This window comes from Eschscholzia californica, unplaced genomic scaffold, assembly GCF_041429995.1.
Source record: "Eschscholzia californica isolate CP2 unplaced genomic scaffold, dmEscCali1.0.p SCAF_3, whole genome shotgun sequence".
Lineage (NCBI taxonomy): Eukaryota > Viridiplantae > Streptophyta > Magnoliopsida > Ranunculales > Papaveraceae > Eschscholzia > Eschscholzia californica.
Genome location: NW_028238420.1, coordinates 38,567,615 through 38,587,444, shown reverse-complemented (window position 1 = coordinate 38,587,444; position 19,830 = coordinate 38,567,615).

Genomic DNA, 19,830 nt, shown 5'->3' with positions numbered 1-19,830 from the left:
AGCTTCAAACACAGAAGCTGCCATTGCCATAGGCCCGCGTTCGAAGTGGGGAGTTACTTCGGGCCAGCCAGCAAGGGCAAGTGTAATACATCGAACGGTGGAGATGAGTTTCTAGAACTCTCCACACAAATATCTAAGTATCTACACAAGTCCAAAGGATTTCACATCCTTCTGGAATAACTTGTTCTCCTTCTTTTCCCCTTCTATTTAATAACAACATTTTACTCAAGCCCATATTTCATATTAGGCCCAAACTCAAATTTGGTTTAAAAGCCCTCTTTCAACATCCTTCCTTAAACCAAATTTACATAGCTTCTCATACCTAACATCCACTTCAATCTTTCAAAGACATCATGCTTCAAGGGTTTTGTAAATATATCCGTTATTTGATCTTGAGACTTGCAATACATCACTTCAATATCACCTTCTTTAACATGTTCAAGAATAAAATGATAGTGTGTATCAATGTGCTTGCTTCTTTCATGACAAACGAGATTCTTGGCTAAAGCAATAGCCGGCTAAAGCAATAGCCGATTTGTTGTCAATAAACACTTCGGTTAGACCAACTTGAGGGCATTGAAATTTTTCAACGTATTTCTTAACCAAATGGCATGAGAAACCATAGAGCTAGCGGCTACATATTCCGCTTCACAAGTAGATAAAGTCACAATGGGTTGCTTCTTAGAGGACCAAGTAAATGTCGTGTAACCCATAAAAATACAAACTCCGATATATTCTTTCTTTCATCTAAGTCTCTACCCCAATCACTATCGGAATAACCAATAAGCTTAAAAATCTTGTGCACAAGAGAAAAATAAACCATCATTGAGCGCACCTTTAATATATCAAAGGAGTCTCTTTGCAACATTAAGATGAGATTCATCCGGTGTCTCCGTGTACCTACTCACTAGCCCAACTCCATAGAGAATATCTGGTCTTGTACAAGTAAGATAACGTAGACTTCCAATCAAATTTTTGAAATATGTAGGATCCACAACGCTTCTTCTTGTACATTTTTTCAATTCCACTCCACTTTCAAGAGGGGTGTTTATCGGATTACACGATTCCATTTTAAACCTTCTAAGGATTTCCTTAGCATATCGACTTTGAAATATAAATATGTCATTTTTCATTTTCTTCACTTCAATACCAAGGAAATGACCCATCAACCCAATATGGGTCATATCAAATTCCCTAACCATGCTCTTCTTGAACTCTTCAAATAGTCTTGAATCATTACCGGTGAATATCAAATCATCAACACAAAGACAAACAAATAATTACCTTTATCTTCTTTCATTTTCAAATATAAAGTGTGCTCACGAGGACACTTTTCAAATCCATTTTCTTGAAAATACTTATCGAATCTTGCATTTCATGCATGTGGAGCTTGCTTTATCCCATAGAGGGTCTTTTTCAACTTATAAACTTTATCTTATTTTTCCTTTCTAACATACCTTAAAGGTTGTTCAACATATATCTCTTCCTCTAGTATAACATTAAAAAATGGCGATTTGACATCAAGTTGATAAATCTTTCATGAATATTGAGTCACTATTGAGATTAACTATCTAATTGTTTCCATACGAGCAACGGGAGCAACTACCTCACTATAATCAATGCCGACTCTTTGCTTGTAATCTTTACCTACAAGTCTTGCTTTGTATCTTTGGATTTTTTCACTTACATTATTTTTTGTCTTATACACCCACTTCACACTAAAAGGTTTGTATCCCTTTGGCAAACTTGCCAACTCTCAAGTATCATTTTTTTTTAATTGCATTAATTTCTTTATTCATTGCATTTTCTCATTTTTCTTCTTGGATAACCTCTTCATAACTAATAGGATCACAATGCATGAGTAAACAACACAAGTTCAATTCTTCTTCATTATCCACAACTTAATAAATATCTCTCAAACTTCTTGTTTTCATTGGTCTTTCACTAGAACTACCCCCTGGTGATGAGGATGATGGAGATGAAGATGATGGAGATAAGCATGATGGAGATAAGCATGATGGTGTTTGCGGTCTCTTTTAAATTCTCTTGGTAGTGCATCTTCTTCTTCTTCTTCTTTTTCTTCTTCTTCTTCTTCTTTTCCTCCTTCAAGCCTAAGTTCAACTTGAGTAATTTTTTTTCCTTTTCATTTTCATGCCAAATCTTCTTCAAATACCACATCTCTACTAATGAGAACTTTATTTGCAATTGGATTAAACAACTTGTAACATTTTGTTTGCTTATTATACCTAAGGAAGATATATTTCTCACCTTTGTCATCAAGTATTGTTCTTCTTGCTTCCGGTATCTTTGCATAAGCAATACATCCAAATATCTTTATATGAGATGCACTAGGCTTGTAATAACCCCATGCCTCTTCTAGTGTCTTCATATGGACACTTTCGGTGGGACAACTATTTAACAAGTATGTGGCACATGCAACGGCTTCACCCCCAAGTTCTCTAGGCAATTTTTTTCTTTTAACATGCTTCTTGCCATGTTTAATATGGTGTGGTTTTTCCTTTTGGCAACTCCATTTAGTTGTGGTGTGTATTGACGGGGTAAGTTCATGAACAATCACATGTTCTCTACAAAATATATCAAATGCTCTTGAGGTATATTCTCCACCTCTATCATAAAACCACTTTGTTTCTCAACCATGTTCTTGAACTCTTTGAATACTTAAAATACTTCGGATTTATTTTGTAAGAAATATACTCATATTTTTCTACTAAAATCATCAATAAAATTAAGACAATAATTATTACCTCTATTTGTCATTTGTTTCTCAACCATGTTTTTGAACTCTTTGATTACTTAAAATACTCCGGATTTATTTTTTAAGAAATAAATCATGTTTTTCTACTAAAATCATCAATAAAGTGAGACAATAATTATTACCTCCATTTGTTATTTGTTTCTCAACCATGTTCTTGAACTCTATGAATACTTAAAATACTTCAGATTTATTTTTTAAGAAATAAACTCATGTTTTTCTACTAAAATCATCAATAAAAGTAAGACAATAATTATTACCTCCATTTGTCATTGACTTCAATGGACCACAAACATCGGTAAGGACAACCTCCAATATATTAGAAGCTCTCCACCTTCATTCTTTCGAAAAACTTGTTCGATGATGTTTGCCAAAGATACATCCTTCACACACCTTGTTTGGGTGATCAATACATGGTAAACCCTTTACCATATTCTTGTTTGCCAAGGTCCCATCAAAGTTTAGATGCCCAAGTCTCAAGTGCCACAACAAAGGTTTATCTTTCATAATAGAGCTTAAGCATTTTACATCACCGCGTTGAATGTTCAAAGGAAATAATATATTTTTTGTCATCTTTACCTTAACAATAAGAGTTCCAATTCTATCTCTTAAAGTGAGATGAAAATCCTTCAATCTAATATCATATCCCTTCTCTAAAAGTTGCCCCAAAATCAAATATTCTTCATTTGGGGAATATAATAAACATCGGAAATGTAGCTATGTTTGCCGTTTTTTAGTTGAATGAGGATATTACCTTATCCTAACACTGGAATCTTTGAGGAGTCGCCAAATTTTATATTCCCTTTTATATTTTCATTTACTTCAACTAACAATTCTCTTTTCCCACAAATATGATTACTCGCACCGGTATCGGAATACCAAGTATTTGTTTATGATTCATCAAGACCATCACAAGAAAATAACAATGTAGGATCAACATTAATTTCCACTTCATTTTCAACAAGTTTTTATTCTTCCTTAACTTCATTTCTATACCGACATTCATTACTATAATGCCTAACAGACCCGTGGAAGGCCCAGTGCGGGCAGGGCGACCGCACTGGGCCCCCCACCATTAGGGGCCCGTTTCTCATAGATATCTCGATACCTAATCTATTCTTAGAGCTACAAATTTAATAACTAAAGCTTCTTAGCTCAACTGGGGAGGAATTTTGAATTCCATATTAGTGGCTCGGGTTCAAATCCCGTGGCCTTCAAATCACTTTTTTTTCTCTACCAACAGTACAGCTGTACAGTTGTTCCCTCAACAAAAAAAAAAGTACAGTTGTTAAGTAACTCCTACTTTCTGCTCCATTACATATTTTAGCTTTCTTTTTTGTCAATAAATTATTTTCATTCCCCTGTTGTAAAGCAATCCCACATTGGTGGGAGACAGGAGTGTGGTGCTCCTCTTAAGAGGTTAAGCACCCTTCCCTAGTGAGGCCTTTTAAAACCGTGAGGCCCAAGTGTGCCAAAGCGGACAATATCACTAGCAGCCCGGAAGGCTGTACTATATTAAAATGCAAACAATCAATAAAAATTTGAAGTTTTATTGTGTTATTTTTATTATAAACGTACAATCTAAGATATAATAAACATATTTCTTTTTTGTTCCTAAGTGAATGTGGATTCTTAACCTAGATTTTATATATAAATATATTTTTAAATGATTTTTTTCTTTCTATAACTACTTTCTTCGAAATATATTTGGATTCACATATGATTTCCATATAGGTGTTGTTAAATTATCTCGCACTCTAATTAATTTTTACTTGTAATTTTTTTATTGTACGAAAAGATCGTATTCAAATTTGGCACAGGGCCCCCAAATTCTCAGCCACGACCCTGATGCCCAAGCCGGTGACAATTATAGCATTCAATATTCCTTTTATATCTACCTTGACTATTATAAAGTCTAGTAAAGTTTCCTCTACCTCTTCCTCTTGGTTCATTTGTTCCACCTCTATTAAAAAAATGTCTTCCTCTTTGGCTTCCAAAGCCCCTTCTACGATTATCATAACCTCTACTATAACTCTAATAGTCTCTTTATTTTCAGGATGTATATTGTTTTTCTTCTAAAGTGAGTTTTGCTTGAAGTAGTTGACCAACCGAACAATTTGAAGAGGTTGCAACATTTCTATTCACCCTTTGTTCATGGATTTTCAATGTTCCCATCAATTCATCTACCGTCATGGATTCAAAGTCTTTTGATTCTTCAACAACAATAACCACATTATCAAATTTAGGTGTTAGAGACCGTAAAATCTTCTCCATCACCCGAACATCATCACATTTTTCACCACACCTTTTCATTTCGTTAACATTAGACAATACTCTTGAAACATGATCGGAGACAAGTTCACTTTCATTCATACTCAACCTTTCAAATTCACCACGCAAAATTTGAAGACGAACCTTCACCACTTTATCAACTCCTCTAAAAGAATTCTTAAGATTATTACAAGCCTCTTTCGATGACTTTGCTTCGTACACTTTTTCAAATGTAGAACTATCTATCCCTTGATATATAAGAAACAAAGCTTTTTATCATTCTTTCTTAAATCTTTAAGGACATTTTTTGCAAGTCATTCATAATATCCTCTTCTTCTAAAGTTGGCTCTACATAACCATTTTGAACAATATCCTACAAATCTTGAGATCCCAACAATGCACTCATTTGAATAGGCCAATGTCCATAGTTTTCTTTTATTAACCTAGGTATTTGAGATTGCACCATATTTTTCATCTTTTTTACAAGATCACCAAATTTTTCACAAATCCAAGATTCTCAAAATATTGAAATGATAAGATAACATGACTCTGATACCATTTGTTGGAGATTAAGAAAAGATAACAACAATAACATAAAGGATCTAACACAATATACTCAAACCAACCATATTCAATCAAAATCTTCACTCAACATAAACACTAACATTGTTGCTGTTTTTTTCATTAACAAAGAAGAAGACATTCAAAAACATTAGATAATAACTATAGATACATACCTAATTGATTACTTCAAATTTCTTCACAAAAGATCTCCTCCAAAAAAACCTTATTTCTTTCTCTTTCTAAGCTTGCTCAAGAACTAGTCAAAAACAAAAGAACTCTACTCTCGTTTTAATTAATTCCAGGAGACTCGTTCTCCTTCTTTTTCGCTTATATTTCATAACAACATTTTACTCAAGCCCACATTTCACATTAGGTCCAAATCCAAATTTGGTTTAAGAGTCCACTTTCAACAATTACTTCAATTTCTGCTAGTAAGTTCTTGGACGACCTCTCTCTTGGGCAAGCTTAAGGATGTGAAAGTGGTGTCTGTGGAATGCCCTGTTAATTAGTTCACTCATCATTTTATAGTTGCCTATGGTGAAACTTTACTAATCAACTACTTACGTTTAGAAGTCACATGTATATCTTAATAGACTACCGCTCAAATCTTACTACTATTTCAAAACAAAGCTACTTAAGTTTAGTGACGCAACTACCAATTGGCCGAAAAAGGAAGAGATTCATTAACTATACATTCTTAAGTCTCAACGAGAATGAGTTTGTCAAAACTTTCCACTTCCATACATAGTTTATGGAGATGACTACTAGTTAGAAAAAAAGGAATAGACACATTAAAAAGAAACTAAGTGCAAGAATGCCCTTCAAAGAATTAAGCGTGGGAGATTTTATAAGGCTCCCCATTATTGTTAAAAGGGCCCCTCCTTTAAAAGCGCCTCCCAAATCTCTCATTTTGGTTAGAAGGGCCCCTTTAGAAAAAGGCACTCTCCGTTCTCTAATTTGACCTAACGACAAAGTTAACGCCGTTAGGTCAAAATTATTCAAATCAACAAAAAACTCCCTTGACCGATCAAAAGTCCCACCCCTCTTTCATCTTTTTCAGCTTCATCTCTCCCTCACTCTCTTTCGATTTCTCTTTCGTTTTCTTATCGTTTTCTCTTTCTGTCTCTCCCTCTTTTCATCTTTCGCTTTCCCTCTTTTCATCTTCATCTCTCCCTCTTTCATCTTCCTGATAACCCATACGTTTAATTTTTTTTTGATTTTTTGAACCTACATTGTTTGAATACTTGAATCTACCGGTTAGCGACACAAACAAGATTTGTGGACCTTCTTTGGAAGCATTTCGTCTGGAAGTGGGTGAAAATCAAGAGAGGAAGAAAACCCCCAAGTGAGCTTTTCGGTCGCACCAGACTGTAAATATTGCATAGGCCGGCCCGACCCATCGAATATTGGTGCATAATTTCGGCACCAGCCAACAAAAAATTGGTGCATAATCCAGTAGTGCTACTGGACCAAGTTTTGGTGGGCTCGGGCCAAATTATGGAATATTTACGGCTCGAGTCCACCGTAGATAATGAATCCACTACGGTGTTTTCCCATCGATTAGATTTTTTACTAAGAGTCCGTTTGATATGTGTGAAAATGTGAGTAAGAAAATCGTTTTCCCAAGAAAATCAATTTTCCGCTGTTTGGTTGGTCATTTTGGGTAAGAAAATCGATTTCCTAAGAAAAAAAAAGTGTGCAAATGGTCTAAGTTTTTTTCCACCTTTTAGATGAAAAAGTTGATTTCTCGCTCTCTCCCTCCTCCCATAACTCTCTCCTCCCGTAACTTTCTTTCTCTATTTCTCTCCTACCGTAACTCTCTCTGTTCATTTCTGTCCAATTAATAAATAAAACGAATTAATAAATAAGTTTAAATTCTAAAGGCACCCCCTTAAATTCTAAAGCACCCCCATAAATTCAAACATTTATATATTGGTTAAAGGCTCAATTAATAACTAAACCCTAATTAATTAACATTTGTCTAAAGGCCCCCCCTTAAATTCTAAAGGCACCCCTTAAATTCCAACCAGTTATATATTGGTTAAAGGCCCAATTAATAAATAAAGCATAATTAATAAACATTTGTGTAAAGACACTTTTTTTCTCACCTTCTTTTCTCACTATCTTATCAAACACCTAAAATTTGACTTTGAGGTAAGAAATTCCTTTTCTTTCTAATGGGAAAGAAAGTCGTTTTCTTACTCATATATTTTCTCGCGTATCAAACGGACCCAAAGAAAAATTCTATTCGGTCTGGTCTCACCATACCATGTTCACATTATTCGGTGGAACCAGACCAAATTGAGCTTCGTGTTGAACATAAAAAAAAGTCATACAACCAACAAATAGATCATAAAACATGTAAAAAAGTGTTTAGGAAATTTTCATATACTTCTTGAGAGTCTGAATTTTGTCCAGAAATTGATTTTTGGGGATCTTTTGCTATTTTTCCAAATTTTTTGGAAGTTGCTTCATCCATGGTGGTTTGCAACAATGAAGTTACTTTGTGACTTTAGAGATGAGTACAGAAACAATGTGGGGATATTGTACAAGTGCGGAGAACTTAGTCTGTTACTAATGGTCGTCGGTGATGGATGACATTTCCGGTAAAGAAGAATGGAAGAGAAATGTTTAGGGATTTGAGTTTTAGAGAGATTTAGGGTTGAGATATGTAAATTGATAATGTGGGTGATATGCACCCTTAACGTGGGTTTTCTTTAACCCGTTACATGGGGGCCTTTAACCAAACAAGGTCAATGACTATTTACCAAGTCAATGGGTTCACGGAGAGACCTTTTAACAAAAATGGGAGACCTATAAAACTTCCCAAAGTGGCCCCACAATAAAATAATTCTGAGTCTGCCACTGCAAACAAGAGTAGCGTATTATAGAGAAAAATCTGAAAAGTTAGAAAATAATATATAACAAGGTCTTAGGTTACTTACTTTGGTGTTCCACTACTTTCATTCAATCATTTGGTGGCTAATCTACACAAGAAAAGAATACTAATCAGACAAGACTAAGTTAGGGTACTTTGGGTATAAAATCAATAAGGTTTCAATTTTGACTGAAATTTCCTAAATAGCTTTTTAAGGATTTTGAAATGGAAGTTGAACATAAATGGAATCAGTTTATTGATCAAGGAATTATTAATAAATCTTATAAAAATATCCTAAAAGAAAATATTTTTCATGAAGATAAGAAACTAGAAACGAAGAAAAACTAAACATAAATGAATAGTAGAAAATATTGTTTGATACACGTGAAAATGTTCGCTATAAAAACCATTTTTTATTAGGAAGAAAACCAAGTTTTTCTAACAGAAATTCAATTTTTTGTGTATGGTATGCCATGAGAAAATATAAGGAGAACATCTAAAGTCGCCCACAATATCACTGTTGGCCCCCTTTTTATACATAAAGGAGCACCAGTTGCAATAAGATGAGCATCTTTAGAATTTCTTCAGAGATTGAGAGAAAGAGAGCGAGAGAGAGAGAGAGGGGGAAGGTGAGAATCTAGAGAGATTTTTATGATGAAGGAGGAGAGAGAGCATTTTTTCTGTTCAACTGTAGGAAGGTCGTTTTGCTATGTTGTTGGGGAAAGTATTCCTCACTTTTTCCAAAATAAATTTCATATGAAAAATCGATTTTTACACTGTTGTAGTCAAACCAAACATGGATATCGATTTTCGTAAAAATATCGACTTTCCCACCTGATTTTCAAAAAAAACAGAGAAAAGGAAAAGAAACCTGAGTTAGAAATGAAGTCCTTTCTCCCCTTTGTTAGATCTTTCAGTGAAGAATCTATATGCTAGTAAAACTAAAGTAGGGTTGGGAAGTATAAACACATGGAATAAGTGGTCTAATAAAAAATAATGAGATTTATGAAAAAAAAAAACCAGCAAGGTAATTATAGTGAGCTTGCTTCCTACCTAAGACCGTTCTCATAGATGATAATGATGGTGGGATAAAAGAAAAGTCAAGAAGGTTGAACAATGTGCACAACAATATAAGAAAACAGGGTTTTCCTATTATATGTCTTAAGGGCAGACGAGAATGTATTTCTATTCTTTCCCTTTTTAACATAAAAATATTGAATTAATAAAGTCAACAAAAATAGTTGATTTTAACTTGTTAAAAGACGAAAAATTTTATCACGAGAAAGATGTCTTAAAAATAGAAATATGTTTAAGTTGCGAATAATAAATGTAACTATGCAGAACCATGATATTTAAAGGAGCAACAAATATCGAAAGTCTCTACCAACTCAACTTATAAACTTTAACTTTTTTTTTTTGGAAACTGATTACATTGTCGTACAATTGACATTGAATACATCAAAGATGTGATAAGCTTGCTACCCGCCCACTCAAACTCTAACATGACCTAGCCTATAGCCCACTCAAACATAACCTGGCCTATAACCCAACTAGATAATAGCCTAAACTCCAACTACACTACCTTATTTATACCCTAATAATCCCAATTCAAATAACCAAAGATTCCACCTTCTCTGGGGTTCGAACCTAGGACCTCCAGGGATTTCTGGAGTTTATGTCAACATCTTGGAACCACTTGGGCTACCAACTGTTGACATAAACTTTTACTTTTGTACAATCGAAGTTTAGTCATCGAAGTTATAATTATGTTATGTTTTGTCAATACGTTTTTCTTTTCAATGATTTTGATTGTAACATGAGTTTGTATTAGTATGATTCTTGTTCCGATTTGAAAATGAAGCTGGTTGATGCATTTCGGTTAATTTCAAAAAAAACTGACTCTGTTTAGCCATGAAATTGATTCTGGTAGAAGAGATCATGGTGATTTGAAATTAATGCACTGAAATTAGTAAGTATCTGAGTTGAGATCAAAATACATTTTCTAATTGTTTCGTAAAATTGAAACTATGTAGGCATTAATATATAATGGAATTCTTTTCGTAGTAATTAAATTTTTACACCCGATAACTTATTAGTCATAAATTTCCCAAAGTATTTTGTTTAAACATTTAGGAAGACCCCTCATCAACTTAAAATAACGAAAAAATAATATATTTTTGCTACGTTTCAAGTTTTTGCTATCTTTTGGAAAAAATTTGCACAAGTACACGAAGTGGTATGATAATACAAAGGGGTGTTGGCATATATAGAAAAACAAAAAATTTGCCCAAGTACACGAAGTGGTATGATACTACAAAGGGGTGTTTCTGTATACAAAAAAACTGAAATATTAAAAATTCTTTTTGTATACCCAAATTGCTCGCTAACATATCCATATGGTCTCGCTGCTTCCGGGTGGTGGTAGTAGGAGTAGAAAATGCAGAAGATCAAACATGATGGGGAGTGAAGATCAAATCCTCTGCCCCCTGATAATGAGAAAACACTTTGTATCTTCTTTCTCTCTATCTATCTTCTTCCTTTCTCATCTCTCTGCACACACTTTCAGCCATTTCAGTATTAAGGTCACACAAGATCCCCAAGTATTATAGTTTTAGCATGGTTAACTCAAATCATGGAACTTGATTGCAGTTGACAGAATCTGTATAAAGAACCACGGAAAACGAAAAGATTGAAGTATATTTTAATTTCATATTATAAAATTCGTAATTACAAAAAATTCCACTCAAAATTATTCAAGCCTCACACTAGCCAATTCATTTAACTTAAAAGATGATCATAGAAATAAAAACAACCCGTTCATAAATGGTTCATAGTCGAGCTTATTCACATTAGTCTAATTTTATTAGTTACATTTAAGAACCTCACTTAGAAACCGATATTACCTTGATGTTATGAACGTCGTGCTAAAATAAGATTTTTCAGCCTATTCTTCTTTAAACTCATATATATAATCGAAATGTTCATTACCATTAATTCTTGAATGATTTTGGGATCCTTGTTGTATCGTTTTCTATATCTAGGGAATCTAGACCAACCTTCGAGTTTCATTACAAAATTCATTTTCTTGTATAAACACACACACACACACGCACACACACGCATGCACGCACGCACGCACACACACACACACACACAAATACATATATATATATATATATATATATATATATATATATATATATATATACATATATATATATATATATATATATATATATATGTATATATACTAGATTTGACTTGGCCATATTCATTTTGAGTCCAATTTTTTTTTTGCCTCATAATCTTCATCTCCTCTCTCACTATCTAGCTCCCTCTCTCTCTCATGCTTAATTCTCTTTTTATCTATCTCTTCTGGATTCTTTCGGGGTCTAGGATTACGGAAGAATGACTTCTGGATCTTCATTTTATGATAATAATCACTTCCACGGGGTTAATACAAACCCTATTAATAAGACCAAGGGTTATAAGTGGCTTCTGTTTTAAAGGGGTAGTAATCTTATGCCTCTTTGGGGCTAGAAAAATGGTTTCCTTTCTTTGGAAGTGAAAAATATCCTCCGGGTACCCACTTCACTCTTTTTTCTGTCATGTGTTTTGTTGATATATGGAAATCAGGGCTCTGTTAAGTGTCGATCAAGGTTGATAGCTTCACTTACTAGGTAGTTGTTGATTCAAGGTGGTGGTTGGAAGGGTGGTGGGCGAAAATGGTGGTGGAAGACAGAAGTTGTGCTGGTGAATGTGATGAGAAGATGAAGATTAAGAGCCAAAGTTCGATCAAGTAAATTTTTTGGGCTATAAAATAAATATCTCCCCTACTAAATCTTTATACCCTTGAGACTTTTCTCTATGCCCCATTAGCGCATAATCAAGTTTCTTTTTTTTCCAGAATTTAAGTAACAAATTTAAAATAAATATCAAATAGAGAAAAGAACGGGAAAATATTATCTAAATACCTTGCTTTTAAGACGACCCCCAAAGAGTGGATTTACGATACTTTCTTCTTCTGTCGTGAAATCAGAAAAATAATGCTTAAGCTTTCAAAGAAAAAAAATGAAGGAACTCATGTGCATCTTCCTGTTGATTATTCTCGAAAGAAGAAGAAATATCTGAAATTATCTAAGTTAAGAACTACAAAATATAGTACAAAGTGCTGAAAATAATCAGAATATAAAATGTTAACTTTACAATACTAAAAAGAGTAAAAGCTTTTAAGAATTTGGATGGTCTATTGAGCTTGAGAGGAGAGAAATAGGGTAAAGTGAGGTGGATTGAGAAATCAATAAGACAAAGAAACATTTAAAACATATAAGGGTAGTATTGGAAAAAACCAAAATATACATTTACAACGTTAAATTTTGGGTCATTCTTCCTGTTCTCCAAATAAAGGACTAAAGTACTGATGAGTTAACAACAACCTGGGCCTTAAAGTATAACCCAAAATGAATTCAAACTCACTGCTTCAAGAGAATGTTAGCTTGGAAAACAAATTCGTTTTAGGTCAACACAGTCAGGGAACAACCTAGAAAGAACACCTCTAAAGAGGGTATATAATTGTTCTCACTCGTAAAATATTGTACGTAGTTTTTGTTTTCTTATTGTTTGCATTTAATTCGTTTGAGTCTGACTTATCTGAAAGTCTACCTTACCTAAAATATAACTTGTTTTCGTCAGGAGCACACATCAGGTTACTTAAGACAATACTCTTAGCCTAGATTTATTATATGCCTGGCACAAATGGATAGAAAATATGTTCAAATGAGTCAATTCAAATCTAGAGTTAGATTTAACTAAATTGATTAATCACTTATCATATTAAAAACTAAACCGGAAGAACTATTAAATAAAGGATACCACTTAGATTTTTGACAAATTCGAAACGAAAAATATTTCCATGGGGCGAAACAAACATTTCCCGAACAAGCTTATTCTGAGCATAAACTGCACAAAATCCTTCAACTCCGCCTAAAATTAAAACTCAAGATTCAGAAACAACTAGATAACCAAAACAAAACGAATCAGAAGAAAAATGAATACCTAAAATAAAGAAAGTTGAAAGATCTTACTTGTGCATGGATATGGATGATTCGATGCACAAAGCGTCTGCAATGATGCGACCGTATGGGTAACACATTGCAGAATCGAGTTCAAAAAGCAAGTGTGCTCTAAGTCCTGAAACCCGGGACCAATACAATGCTTAATACTATTAACATTGGATGAAACAAATAAGAACTTAAATCCTAAACGTAGTTCTTTACCTCAATAATTGATCTTTGAGAATAATACACGGTTTGGAATCAGATCTCTGACCTTATATTTCAGATAACTTCATAATGACGAGCCTCATCAAGCTCAAATATAGTGATAACAGACATTTTCTCTTCGTGAGAAATTTAATTCATATAACCAACAAAAAAACTGCAAGGTCAAATATATGAATAAACTGTCATACAAATTATTCTGATATGATATTTAACCAACAATCTAACCAAATTGTAAGTGATCTTAAGGAACTAATTCCAAAATAATGGTTTTATTTCGCCAAAAAAGTAACGAATCTTTTACGTTGGAGAATTTCTCATCAAATGTGCACGTGGCTCTTCCACGAAATCAATGATGAGTCAAAGGGTATTCTCTTGTACAGAGTTCTTTTTTAGAATATACTACCTGATATCCAATGAGTGCATAACCTTTGAAGTCTATTTTATCACTTTCTAACATGGGTTAATAAGATCCTAATTTTATTTTCGTATATAAAAATCTTTGACATATACCGAAGTTTCCCTAAAACTATTTATGATATCTCTCTTTCTCTAACTTTAAATAGAGTCACCAAGTTTTAAAAATGAAAATCCTATGCAGCACAAAAAGTGATAGACTAATTATGTGAAAGCTTTATAAATGAAATTTAGAATTTTAGATATTTTTCTAAATAATAAAATTATTTTTTACTCTCTATTGAAGTTGTTTTTCATTTCTTCATATTTTTCTACTTCCTCTTCGTGTTCCTCTGCTGTAAGTTTCTTCTTCTACTTCTTTTTGTCCTCCTTCATATTGAAAAGCATCATATAATTTGGAGGTCGTTGATGGCGGGAAAGGTAATATTTGTTTTAGTAGGAAGAACCATGGTTCCCATAGTTTCGAAAGATATACTTTTATTGATCTTAAGGAGGCGCCTTTAACACGCTTTAACCCTTATCATACAGAAAAGTGTCTATTTGTTTAAAAATTAGTCTTAACATGTTTTTAATTCAAGATCTGGAGAAATTTTATTTTTGCAAAATTCTAGAGGAGACGATTTTCTAAAACACTGCGAAATTTCTTGTTCATTGGATAAACAGTTGAAAAAATACGACAGTCTACAATAGAGTTCTTACAAGGGCATATTGAAAAAAAAGAAAGATTAATCACAGGCGTTCATTATTATTTATTTTTTCAAGAGAAGTTAAACAACATACTTACCAATGATGACTCATCTTGTAAAAATGATTAAGAGAAAAAAAAATAATGTTTATCTTTAGATTTACTTGCTCTTAGCATTAACCCTACCCGTTTTTGACAAAATGTATATTCTTACTAAAAAGATTGCTAGTCAACCAAATGGGTCTCCCAAATTCAGTTATACTTAGAAAAAAGACATATTTAAAACTATTATTCTTTGTAATTGCACTTTTTCGTATGATGAAAACTCATCGTAGAGATATGTTTATCAATTGGTCGGTAAAGTGCCCCTGGAGACAAAACTTTCTGGCCGCCACTGTAAGGAACTATGTTTACCACATATAGTTTTGAGAGATCGATGTACTTTTATTCATCTTTTAACTCTTAGAATCTAATCCATTTTAATGTATTAAAATAAGGTGATATTCTATAAATGCAACATTCCCATTAGTATGACGTTATTCCGAAAATCTGCATTGAATCAAAACAACTTTATACTTCAATTAAATCTTCTTTCCTATCAAATGATTTTTCCTAATTTTGTTTTGATCGAAAATTGTTTAGCCCACTTGATTTTCGAAATAGCCGGAACAACCATAGTATATTATAGAAAAAAAAACTAAAAGTCAGAAAACAACGCATACCTTGGTTTTAGATCAATTACTTTCTTGTTCCATTTCCTTCATTAAATCATTTGGTGGATAATCTACACAAAAACAAAAGTGTAGTTAAAGAGGATTGATCAAAAAAGAGAACGAGAACAAAAACAGAAGTTAAGAAACGTTGCTATAAGTTACTAAGATGACAGTGTGAGTATGTACCAAAAACATAAGTTAAGTTAGGGTTCTTTGGGTATAAAATTGATAAGGTTTGAATTTGGGTTGATTCATCAAATAACTTAAAAAGGCTTTCAAGTGGAAGTTGAAGATTACGTTGAATCAAATCAAGCAAATGAAAAAGCCAATTCTAAGCAAAATAAACAAAGACTTGCTTTTTTTTGGGTGAAATCAAAGACTTGCTAAAACATTAAAACTAATAAACTACAATATAATGATAAATTAATTACTAATAGAACTCCTAAGAAAACATCCTAAAATAAATTTTTTCGTCATGATGATAAAAAACGAAGAACCCTAAACACAGATGAATGACAGGAAAAAAATAGCTAAAAACAAAGAGAAAAAAGAGAGAAGAAGGAAAAAAAGAAACCTTGACTAAGATGGAGCCTTTTCTTGTCTTTATTCAATCCTTCAATTAAAATTGTACAAAGTAGCAAAAATAAAGTTGTTTTACCCAGGTTAAAGGGAAGAGAATGAGTAGTTTGATGGAAGAACATGAGATTGATGAAAACAAAAGAAACCTAACAAAGTATTTATAATGAGATTGCTTCCTACCTAAGATCCATCTAGAAGCTCTTGCAACAAAAAAAATCCATCTAGGATCTTAAGCACCATGAATGTTAAGAAATATATTTATATTCTTTCCCTTTTCAAATAAAAAAAAATCCTAGAGATATAGTCAAGAAAAATATTTATATTCTTTCCCTTTTAAAATTACAAATAATTTACAAGCTAACATTTGACGCATGTAAAAAAAGAAAGATATTAACGTTGCGAATAATAAATGTAACCGTGTTGAACCATGATATTGAAAGGCAACAGATAACCTCAAGTCTCTACCAACCCAACTCAGCATTTTAATCTTTGCACCTTCGATTTTTAGTCATCAAATTTATAATTATTTTACATTTTGGCGATACATTTTTTGTTTCCAATGATTTTAATTGAAATAGGTGTCCCTTTTAGTCTGTTGCTTGTTCCATTTAGGTAATGAAACTGGTTGATGTCTTTCGGTTGTTTTTCCAAACAAATTGACTCTGTTTTTAGGTATGACATTAATTTGGGTACACCTAAGGGAAGAAATCTTTGTGATTTGAAATTAGAAATAAACTGAAATTAGTAATAAATTATTCAAATTATCTATGCATTAATATTCCCAACTTGAGATCAAAAACAAAATATTCAAATTATCTATCCATTAAGATATTTTGGAATTTGTAGTAATAAATTTTTCACACCCGATAATTTCGGTAGTCATAAAATATCTAAAATATTTGTTCAAACATTTAATAAAACTGGCCTTGAACTCATCGTAAATGAAAGTGGCACACTTGTGATATGTTTCGAGTTTTTGCTATCTGATGAAAAATCTTGCACGAGTAAATCGAGTGGTGCAACATTACAACAGGATGTTGCTATGTACAAAATATAAATTACCCGTGTTTACAACCTTCAACTGACCTATAAGATCAACAGATCACAAGAGTCAAGACAACTTATCGTTTGAAAAAATCGTAACTCAAACCAAAACCCTTATGTTTGAAAAAACTGTAACTCAAACTAAAACACTAGGCCGCACTTCACCACTAAAATAAACAATTACTCAAGACCTAGAATTTAAACTTAAAAAGAAAACTCTAACTTATATTCATTAATTATATTAATACATGAACAATTACAAACGCAATTGACCTCTACGAGAGTTCATATTTTGACATGTTCGCATGATAGACTCATTGTCAATTTCACTAAAAACTTGGTTTTCAAAAAAGGCTACTAAACTATCATTCATCCACGGATCACTCGTCTTGTTTCTTAAGTGTGTTTTAACTAGCTTCATAGCTGAAAAAGCTCCAATCCCATCTAAATTTGAGAAATCATCGTCCTGCCTCATATCGTAAATGTAATTATCAAGCTGAAAACTAAGTAGCATAGTGTCAAGACTACTGAAATCTTAAGGACAAAATTCAGCAAGATGCATCAACTTATTTTGTCGAAAAGGGCAAACCTCTAGATAGGCTCAAACATGTCATAGAACGGAGCAACTCGGTATTCTTCTCAGTGAAACGAGCATTTAATTCTTAAGGCTTCATATCAATAACGGTATAGAAAATCTCCACTTGATAGTAATAAAAATTTGTAATTTGTTGTGCATTTCTCCTGCTTCTCCCTTGAACTATGTACGAACCATTAAGATAAACAACTTCAACACTATGTTTTTCACAAAAAGTAGAAATACTCCAAACCGATGATGACCACTAACAGTCTCGTACATATTGGGTTCAAGCTTTTGATGATTCAACAATATACATGACAATCACAATATTTTGGTCTTTTCTTTGTAGTACTTGTGACAATTCATTTGTTATTCCCAACAAAATCTCATCAAATGTAAACCAAATACAAACTCGAAAGTTTGCATCTTGAATTTTGTAAGGAATTAGGGTAGATAAATTGAATTTTATTGTTTTAGAGTAGTTGAATTGATTTTATATGAATTTTGAATAGTTAAATTTAATAATTTCAAAACATAAAAGAGTATGAAGTGGGAATCGAACCCTCAACCTCTCAAGATCACATGTCTATAAAACAAGAACCACTAAGTCACGCTCTATTTCATGACATCTTTACACATTCACAATTAGATATACAGTTATAAACACATATATATGAAAAAAAAATATTACAATGATTAAAGAGGGACTTGAACTTGTGAAGAGGGAAATACCTCTTGAATAATAATAGCTTGAACACAGAGAGAGAAGACAAGAAAGAGAGAGAGATATGTGAGAAGATTTCTCTGTGTGTTTTATTCATTGATTTACATAGGTATTTATAGGTTTACAAGGGATTTACATATAGAAGTAATTTAGGAATATTGGGAAACTTCCCTATTCATGAACATTACAATAATTAACAACTTTACATAATAGCAAAACCGACTAGGGTAAGTCTTGCTCCCGAAGATTGTCTCTTGGTCGGTGCTATATTCTAACACTCTCCCTCAAGTTGGAGCCGAAAGGGACGTGAGGCCCAACTTGCCAATAATCGTCTTGAATGCATCAGCTCCTAGTGGCTTGGTAAAAATATCCGCTAGTTGTTCAGAAGTTGGTGTGAAACAAGGAGCGGTGACATTTGCTTTGATCTTTTCCCGAATAAAGTGACAATCAATCTCAATATGCTTTGTTCGTTCATGGAAGACTGGGTTATTTGCGATATGGAGAGCATCTTTGTTATCATAGTGAACCGTCATGGGTGAAGAATGTGTTATGCCAAGATCTTTGAGAAGGTACTTCAGCCATGAAGCTCACTAGTGAGATGTGCTAGCGCATGGTATTCTACTTCAGCAGAAGATTTAGCAATCGTTGGTTGTTTCTTGGATTTCCAAGAGAGAGGGCTAGAACCCAACATAGTGAAGTAACCCGTGGTAGAATGACGAGTGGAGGGGCATCCAGCTCAGTCAGAGTCACAATATCCAGTGATGTGAAGAGAACTGGAATAAGAGAGAAGAAGGCCATGGCCAATGGATCCTTTGAGATAACGAAGGACCCGATGAGCAGCATCAAGGTGAGTAGTGCTGGGTTTTTATAGAAATTGACTAAGATTATTGACCGCGTAATAGATATCAGGACGTGTTACGGTGAGATAGAGAAGACGATCAATCAGCCGTCAGTAAACGGTGGGATCCGGAAGAGGATCACCATCGGAAGGACTGAGATGAAGCTTTTGTTCCATTTGGAAAGGAGAAGGACGACATGCCGAAAGGCCAGAGTCTTTGATGATGTCAAGGGCATATTTGCGTTGGCAAAAGAAGATTCCTTTGGAGGATCGGGAAACCTCGATCCCTAAAAAATATTGAAGACGACCCAAATCCTTGAGAGAGAAAGTGGTGTGGAGAAAGGATTTAAGTTTGGAAATGGCGGATTCATCATTGCCTGTGATGACAATGTCATCTACGTAAATTAGAACGTACAGATGTACGAAAGATGTGCAGAGAGAAAATAATGAATAATCAGAGAGGGATTGTGTGAACCCCTTTTTGATAA